This window comes from Papaver somniferum, unplaced genomic scaffold (assembly GCF_003573695.1).
Source record: "Papaver somniferum cultivar HN1 unplaced genomic scaffold, ASM357369v1 unplaced-scaffold_125, whole genome shotgun sequence".
In the NCBI taxonomy this organism is placed as follows: Eukaryota; Viridiplantae; Streptophyta; class Magnoliopsida; order Ranunculales; family Papaveraceae; genus Papaver; species Papaver somniferum.
Genome location: NW_020621603.1, coordinates 626,142 through 635,338, shown reverse-complemented (window position 1 = coordinate 635,338; position 9,197 = coordinate 626,142). Strand labels below are relative to the sequence as shown.

Sequence of the window (9,197 nt, the reverse complement as noted above, 5' to 3'; positions counted from 1 at the left end):
TATAAATACAAGTTAAGTGGACATATTCCATCAATATAAAAATGGTTAGAGTAGCATTATAATTAGAAATCACAAGTTGCATTAGTCATTTACTCAACTTGAATATTAAAAGTTGAAATTAAGGATCGTGTAGCCTCTCAAGTTGATGGACTATTTACTTGCCAACTGATTTTTATAAAGAAACAATGATTTTTTACGTGCCAACTGATTCAAGTTGATGGACTATTTAATTATGAATATTAACATTTATTAAAACATTTCTTAAATAAATGATAATAAAATGAACAAAAAATCTATATTTCTTAAAACATTTCTTAGATAAAAATGAAACATTTATTAAGTAAATATACGTTAATAGAATGAAATATTTCTTCACTTAACATTTCTTAAATATTTCTCAAACATCATGAAAGAAAAAAACATTGATATTTCTCAAACATCTATATTCACTACTCTAACATCATGAAAGAAAAAAACGATAATAAATAAATTAATAACTTATTAATAAATTATATCTCTAATTGAATGAAAAATCTACAAAAAATAATTAATATTACCTCTTAAACTTGTATTTGAGAAATTCAAAATGTAAAGCATTCCTTTGAGCAAGAAGCAGAGAACCAGAGAACCAGAGGTATTGATTTCATTTCAATTCTCTTCTTGTCCTTTTAGAGCATTCCTTTGGGCAAGAAGACATAATAGCTAGCAAATCGAAATATTCTTGAAACATTTGGAATCTCGTTGCATGCGTATATAAGCACAGGCTAGCTATGTCTTTGATCATGAAACCAAGTACTCTTTTTACTTTTTTTTTTTGTTTTATTTCTTTAACTTTTGAGTCTGAACTCTAAAGTACAGACCACATGTAGCATATACTGTACACACCTCCAAATGCAAAAGAAAAAGATAAATCGACTCCCTGACTTCCCTCTCTCACTCTCTTTTTCTCTAGCTAGTCTCTGACTCTCTTCTTGTTGCATTCCTTGTTGGTTAGTCTTGTAGCAAGTAGCTAAGAGCCTAGGAGTATTATTTGACAACAAAGTTTTGACTGCTTTTGAATCCGAATATGCATTATTGAAATATTGGGGAATGCATTGAACTATTCGAGTGACAACTTGAACATATCAAGTGGATAGTGATAGTATGCGTGTATAAATATTGTCGCTAGACGATAACTACAATGCATTGTTATAAGTCATAGACTTAGGGTAGTGAATTTTACTAGATATCCATAAATTTGTATGTTAAAAACCCATAAACAAATAAATAAAAAATCAAATAAATAAATTAAACCAAAAAAAATGAAAAAACGTAGTAACAACGTTATTTAGACCTGTTGTAACCGTTTTCACAGTTGTAATTACCGTTACATAGGAAATTCAGATCACAAATTATTTATTTTTCTTATTTAACTATTATCACACCCGTTATTTAAAAAAAAACGTCAAAAAAACGCGTTTTATTCCTATATAACGCGTTTTTGACCCAAAACGTGCTCATACCCATCAAAACACGTTATAACGGTCACGCCTAGTACCTGTGACCTGGGCCGTGACCCGTTTTTCGAACCTTGGTTTGGATATCCACCTTTATCCATACTTGCACTATTATCGTGTTTCCTTGGATAACCTCTATCACATGTTTCATTTTTCATGCATATAAAATCCTTATTACATGCACCATAACTACGCTATCTGCGGGAGTCGAACCCACAACTACATGGTTGAAACCATGCGCTCTGCCATTTGAGCTAAGACAGCAAAAATAGAATGAACGTGACACCCTGCTTTATATAGACACATTTAACCCTAAGATAATGATTTAAGTATATACTTTTGTCTCCCTTTCTGAAACTCCATCATCCTCTCTGCAGCCATCCTCTAGCTATATTACGCATTGATATCATACACAAAAACCCTTCAGCTGCTAGACTGGTCTTAACAAAACAGTAACCCTCTCCATGCCTCAAAATTGTGTGGGATTATAGGTGGTTATCTTAGACTGATGCAGCTAACCTGACGTCTTCTGCTGGCAGTCTTGGACAGGTCAATGCGGGAGTTTCCCATTAAGCGAAGATGCCAAATATATTTAGCATCCATTGTTGTCATATGTAGAGACAACGCTAGCAATTTTGCTACAAAAACTCATAATTTTATGGTAGAACTGAAGTCATTCACCATGACGAAGATGTCAGAATCTTTGATGCTAACAAAATCATTATTACAAACCATGGAAAAAAAAAGAATATGCCACCCCATTAAAGTCGAAACAGATCGGACAAAAACAGACTCACAAAACTCGATCAGATAAAGTCAATGGAAATATCTAGGGATAAAATTATCTTACCATAACTACATCAACCTTTGTAGTACCATATAACCTCAAGCAGAACAAACAATAAAAGAACAGATACCTTATGCAATACTATCCAGAAGCTCTTGCAACTTTGTTGCTTTTTTTCACTATTTTCATTTGTTTCACCTGTTACCTCTAAAAACATATGGATAATACTACAGATGAAATCCATGAATAAACCATTTATTATTAGTACCTAATTAACATAAGTTCCATCTGCCCAGAAATGAGAGATGTTTGTGGTTGAGATTCTGACGAACTAAGCAACTTTTCTTTTTTCATGATGCCACAGGAAGACTGAACATATTCAAAGATGAGTATTACTTTCACCTTCATGCTAGCATCACGCAAGTGTTGTATTTGTGAGTTGCACTATCCTCAGTAAGAATAACCATCATCACCATCTTCAGACTCCATTGAGCCACACACAATCTTTCAACCATCCGACACTTTCGACAGCAAAATTAACCATCATTAATGAGGCGGGAAGATCCATGTACTCTTGGCGTCCATGTTGCGGGATCTCATCACCCCTGAAATTATGTAAAGTATAGAATAAGAAAACATCAGGACCAACAAAATTAGTTGGATAAAAACGCACAGCCAATACTTGTAACCATGAAGTTACTTCAAACATTGCTAACATAAAACCTATGTTCTACACATAAGATGGACACCTAATTGTAATTTTCTGTTAAGGACTATTACAGTAGTCCAACTCAACAACAAACTTTATGGACCGTCATAAGTTGTAGTTGGTTAGATAGGTCAATAGGTTTTCCTTAGCAAAAGACCAAGACTGAAAAATTAAATCATATTGCATTAATGCAAGAAAGACAAATGACTGCATTTCAAACTCACATATCTTCACAAAATTTAGACCCATAATAGACATCAATTCTGTAAAAAATGACTGTCCAACTAAGAAAACGATAAGATAACATCTCATTGTCAACTTATTAACCATTTTATATGTTGGGAAAAAACATCTCATTTTTCTTTTCAGACAATCCAATTCATAAAGAACTCAATAAGATACCTAGTTGGACTAATAAGTTCACAAATGTCATCATATTCAGTGTCATTAAGCGGTTCAAACTACACAATCAAAATGCAGGGAAGTGGCAACTTAACAATCTACACAAAGTACCAACAATGTAGAGACTCTGCAATATCCCTAAAAGATGTGTAAAAATACCAAAAAATTATGATTTTTCTCTAAAAGTGAGTAGACATGGTTTAAGTTTTATATTAAAATTACTGCAGGCTTTGGTACAAATATGAAACAAAAGACAATACCTGTGGATTTCCAGCTTTATACTCTCTTACTTGTTCGAAACCTGCGGATTGCCAGGTTCCATGAGGTCCTTAAACCCCATCCTCATCAACTTTTTGTTAAAGAAAACTCAGTAACCATTATCTTATAAAAATCAGTAATAATGTGAAGTTAACTAAAAATTGAATATTAATATTCAAATGTTGTCCATCCACCAGACTCATTATCTTGAAGCAGGCATATGTAGGAACTAATTGTATCACAATTAAAGAGGAAAATCACTATATGGAAGTACTTAACCATCTATGCATGACCACATGTATGAAAGAAATGCCATTACCTTTTTATGAGAACTTCCAACTCCAAAAGTTTGTAGAAGCCATGAGAGCATAATACACTCTAATCCCATCAACAACATAACTAAAATTACATGTGTATCAAAAAACAATGTATCAATGACCCTCAAAATTGTCCAATGAAAGCAATCAAAAGAGCAATGTACGAATCAATAACCCAAATTAGGTGTTTTATCTATCTTCCCATTTCTTACTCCTACAGTGTGGAAGCCCTATTTTAAGCAAACTTGTCAAAATCAATCTTAGGTTTGATGGAGATGTTTGTGTCTTCCATGACCATGCGCGCATCTCCCCAGTGATCAGAAAGAAAAACAATAATCCACTCAATAAACTTCACACCCAATTATCATGAAAAAAATAAGGATAAAGAGGATATATACCCTGCATAGCAACCACCAACTCAACCTCACCTTCTCCAAGCTTTAGCCCCTGCATCAAAACACAAAATAGGTTAAACTAAACCGATGAAAACTAATCAGTTTGTATTTTGTAACCTTGTAATTAAACCTAAAAACCAAATCAAAATCTTACAATGAATTAAAAGAAACGGATCGCAACTCGCAAGGTAAAAAGAGATTTTTTTTTTTAGGGTAAAACAGAATTTTACATTATGGTACAGTGACCCATATTTACTAAGTTACAAACTACATACATAAACTGAAGAGTTGGGATTACCTTGGTACTTCTTTGAGGTAAGTACCATGCAAGGCACCCTCGAAACTTATTCTGAATAAGTTACACTAAATGCAGAACATTGCCATGTAGACTATTTACCGCTCTAAAAAAAAATGTTCTCCTAAGCAGCACATTCCCCTTCTAAATTAGAAATAAGTCAAATAACTTAAATGAACCATTGCACATAACCTTCTAAACTCTAAAGTTTAATCTCATCTGAATTGCCTTATACACATTGACTGAAACACCGCTGGATCTTCTTTTTGCACTGAGCAGTAGCTCTAAAACAACCAAAAAACTTCAAAATCAAGACCTGTCTAAACTCCCAAGCGAATCCAAATAAACCATGAATAGATTCTGCCGCACAAACAAATAAGCAAAAGCCCAAATGGGTGAACCAATTCAGAATATACCTTTTCCCTTGCACTGGTAAGGCTAGTTCGTACATCCCCCACCAACTTGAAAGCTTTAGCCGACGGTGGCATAGTCTTCACAGACCACCTTGTAAAGCCTCTTTAGATTTAGAGAGTGATAAATAAGAACCAAACCGGATCATTACTTGACTTCTTTATTATGTTGATCCGCTTCTAAATGTTTTTTTGGGCTTGGGAGGCAATACTCATATAACCAAATAGAAAAACCCCTTCAAATTGGCTACCTCTAAATGTTTACTTGACTACCTCTTTCACCTTAATTGTCGTTTTTCTTTAGTGACAGCTCGAAGCACATACCCACTCCACCTTTATAAAGTTTGAATCTTCAAAAAGAAACCCCTTGAATCACTTTCAAGCTACCATAATAAATCACCATCTACAAACAACACCACATGAAGAGATTAGTACTATAGTAAGAATAACAAAAACGAATGTAGAGTTTCAGTTTGAAAATAAATAGAAAACACTACCTTTGGTGGATGAAGACTCCCAGCTTTATGTCATCCCGTAGCGTCTACTGGTGCATCTTCAAGGACTTCCTCCCAATTTGCAGGTGCTTCCCTATTTATGACAATATCCAAGGTTAAATTTCTGCCTCTAAATAGATAAAATCTTTCACCGAAATAAAAAATACCTAAGCAAAAACATGGGCAAATAAGTACCACAAATATAAAATTGAAATTCTAAACTTTCATCTCTGCTACAAAGTACAAAGGTTGGAATTAAATAAAAAAGACTATGAAAGAAGCCTTGGGAGCGACACGGGAGCTCGTCGGAATCAACTTTATCTAAAATCCTTCAACCCTTCTTTTAATCACAGTATTGGAAATCGAAATGCTTAACCCATAATTCCAATTTCCAGAAGAAGAAAAAATAAATCCAAATTAAAAATTCTAATGAACCCCAGTGGTACTTAAAAATATTTATCTAATCATAGAAAGATGAGATTAATCAATCAAAAAATTCAGGATAGCAGTTGAGTGTTTTTTGGGGTGCACAGCAAGCCAGGTGTTTTTGCAATCTTACCAACTTGGGAGCATGACTTTGTGGATATGATGTAAACAGGAGGAATGCATGTTTGGCCGTTATTGCATCCCTGCTCTCCTGCAACAATTCTCCTTGTAGCAGCCTTCTTTTCAAGTCCCAAAAAAATATTTTTATGTCAGTTCATGACATACGGTCAAGAAAAAGAACACTTAAGTATCAACTTGTGTGTGTTAACCACGAAACGCGGGGGAGGTAAGTATTTATGCTCCGCGTGATATTGTCAGTAGCAGTTCCGTTTAGCAGGACTTCCCAAAATCTCAAGGCCATTTTTCATTAGTTAGAAGTTTATTAGAAAATCCAACATTCAGACACAAACCAAATAAGTCGTTGGCTCAACCTAGTTGCTGAATCAGTGATGTTGTTATCATTGAAGTGAGAATTGTTTTCATCATCAAAGTAAGAGATGAAAACAGTGTTATGAAATAGCACCACTAATTAGTAAAGGACATTCTTATAAGATATTAAAATGACTGTAAGAAGGAAAAATAAGAAGACCAATTAAGCTCTTAAACATGCCAAATCCACATTCAAATCCAAGACTCACCCTTTAAATATCCGTCTACTTGGCTCCTTTTCTATTCAATATAGCAACCCAAAGCGCCTTACCGAAAATTGGACCCAATTGAACTGAATGCATGCTATAGGATATGAAGGTGACAACAACAAAATGTTGTCAACAACCAAAACCGCATGAAAGAAAAGAGTTTGTAATAGACTATCAAAATGTGATTCCCACTTTTACTCCAGGATTCTCAAAACCCAGTAAAACAATAACCATAAACATTTGATAAACACGTGTTAAACAACAAATATATTTCTGATACCACAATCACAAACCCCAAATCCAGTTAATTACACAAACCTCCTCTGCTCAAAACATCATCAAATTAATTCCACTCCAATTGTGTTTAAAAACAAAAATTATTGTAAAATCTCACCTTTCTCTTTGAAGAACTTTGAGTGGAACTGTCTTGGATGGCCCTTCCGAATCTTCTGAGTCCTTCCTAATATCAAACATATATCATCAAATAACTTGGCTTGAAAAGCGAAACAGAGTATAGAGAGAAAGAAAAGGAGAAATCCTGACCTCAGTTTCACAATTACAATCATTGAGATCAAGAACAAAATTATCAACAGGAATAACACTTAAACCATAGTCTTATTAGACCCGAGGGATTTGTTTGGATGTTCAGGCAATCACCTTCATGTTTGATAACGTGCCTACAACCCAAAATCAATGACATTTTTCCCCAGGTTATTAAGCAATCTACAAAAATAGAATTCAATTACCCAGCAAAAACTCATCAACAAAATTACATAAAAAAACAAATTCAACCCGAAACTCAGTAATTTGAAACAAAAAAAAACCAAATTGATAAAGTAGTACTTGTTAGCAAGATAACCCAACAACCGTTAAACTACTTCAAAACACCATTACTCCCACATATATGAAACCGTAGGTTTCAATTTCTAAAATCAATTACTATTACGAAAATCTATTCTTACCAAACATATTCTTACGAAAATCTATTCTTACCAAACATATTTCTTCAGTTTGAGCTGAAATCAACAAAAAGAAGGTGAATCTGATCAAAACAAGAAAAAAAACAAAAAAAAAAAAAAAGAGAAGGTGAAGGTGAAGGTGAAGATGTTGCGAGGACTTGCTCACGAATAAGAAGATGGTTCCCGAAATTACTGTTGCTGCTCGAAAGAAGTAGATATGTTCCTCTTGTGTTTTCAAGAAGAGACAGAAGTCAAAAGGATCGAAAAAATAAAAGAAAAACAGAACAGTCCCGAGCGTGACCCACCCTATTTTTGTTGACCAAGAACCCCCGTAATTGGCAGGAGACCTTTTATGGTAATGTCCGCGAATTTCTCATGTCCGCGAGTCCTTTTCAGCCGTCCATGCAAACATCCAATCCGGAGATTCCCAACCTTCGGATGATGGCTCCCATTCAACGTCGTCCGTCTGATAGGCCTGGCTATTATGGACACAAACCTCATACCTTTTAATAACTATGATATATTTTGAAGGGTCAAGATCCACCCACCAAGCAAGCCCTATTTTTCTCGGTAATCTTCTTTTTCTTTTTGGACCGAGTATATTTGCAGGGCCCATTTGTGGTTATATTATAAGGTTTTCTAGCTTAGTTGGATAACAATCAAGATAGGTGAAAACTACAGACAAATCCATTTTCAGATTTTTTCACTGTGAAACTCACGCCCAGAAAAACTCAGGTGCGCATCCATTTTCTGTAAGAAAATTTCTCACAAACCCAGAGTTTCTAAAATTATGTTCGAGTCTTTTTCTTCTTCTTCTAGTATTCTATTTTTCTCTTCTCATCTTTCTCTCGTTTTCTACTGCTCTCCTTGTCTCTCTGTCGACCTTGATCCGGTTTCATCAGAAGCTCTACCGGGTTAATCAAAAACATTCATCTGGGTATGAGCGGAAGCGAATCGGTTTCAGCACCAAGCAGTTCTAAGAAGATGATGATTCTAAATTCGTTTCAGCCAAAAACCATTCTAGATGATGATGATGATGACCCTAATACATATCATTGGCGTTCTTTCTTAAGCAATCATTGTCCCATGTATTCTCGTAATTCCTATTCCAACTCCAATTTCCATTTTAATTTGTTTTAGAGTTTATGGTTTACTGAAATCGTGATTCCTTTTTTTTTTGCAATTAGGGTTCGTCAGATTTTGAGTCACCAGGTGAATAGTAAGTCGGTCTGTAGTAAATTTTGCAAAATTATAAATTTTAGCAGTTAGAAATTTGGGTGACAAAGAAATCTTTTTGTAGTTGCAGGAAATCCTACACTACACCCCTCATATGATTTCATTCTTAATCAACTCATTTTTAGGTTTACACTCTTAATTTTATTGGATCAATCTTTGAATGTTCTTACAAGAAAAGATAAAGAAATCAAGAATGATCTCTGCTCTAGACTTTCTCTCTCCTATTTACTTGTTTTCTTACTCAAAAAAGATCTCTCTCCTCTCTTTACAACTCGAACGACTATTTATAAGGAAATACATAGTGGATGACAGCTA

General features: G+C 34.4%; 1 long non-coding RNA gene across 23 annotated transcripts; it reads right to left on the bottom strand.

Moving 5' to 3' along the window:
* Positions 1–2,316: 2,316 nt before the first annotated feature.
* Positions 2,317–7,882, bottom strand: LOC113331562. Of its 23 annotated transcripts, none has more exons than XR_003351031.1 (9): positions 7,681–7,882; positions 7,345–7,410; positions 7,082–7,147; positions 6,688–6,781; positions 6,123–6,225; positions 5,567–5,657; positions 5,076–5,472; positions 3,655–4,416; positions 2,317–2,888 (listed from the first exon to the last, which is right to left on the bottom strand). It is a non-coding gene; the product is annotated as an uncharacterized LOC113331562 (long non-coding RNA). The 23 variants fall into 23 exon arrangements; XR_003351039.1 differs by having other exon boundaries at positions 7,082–7,143; XR_003351037.1 differs by lacking the exons at positions 6,688–6,781; positions 7,681–7,882 and adding an exon at positions 4,663–4,943 and having other exon boundaries at positions 3,655–4,275; positions 4,368–4,416; positions 6,123–6,228; positions 7,231–7,634.
* Between the last annotated feature and the right edge of the window lie 1,315 nt (positions 7,883–9,197).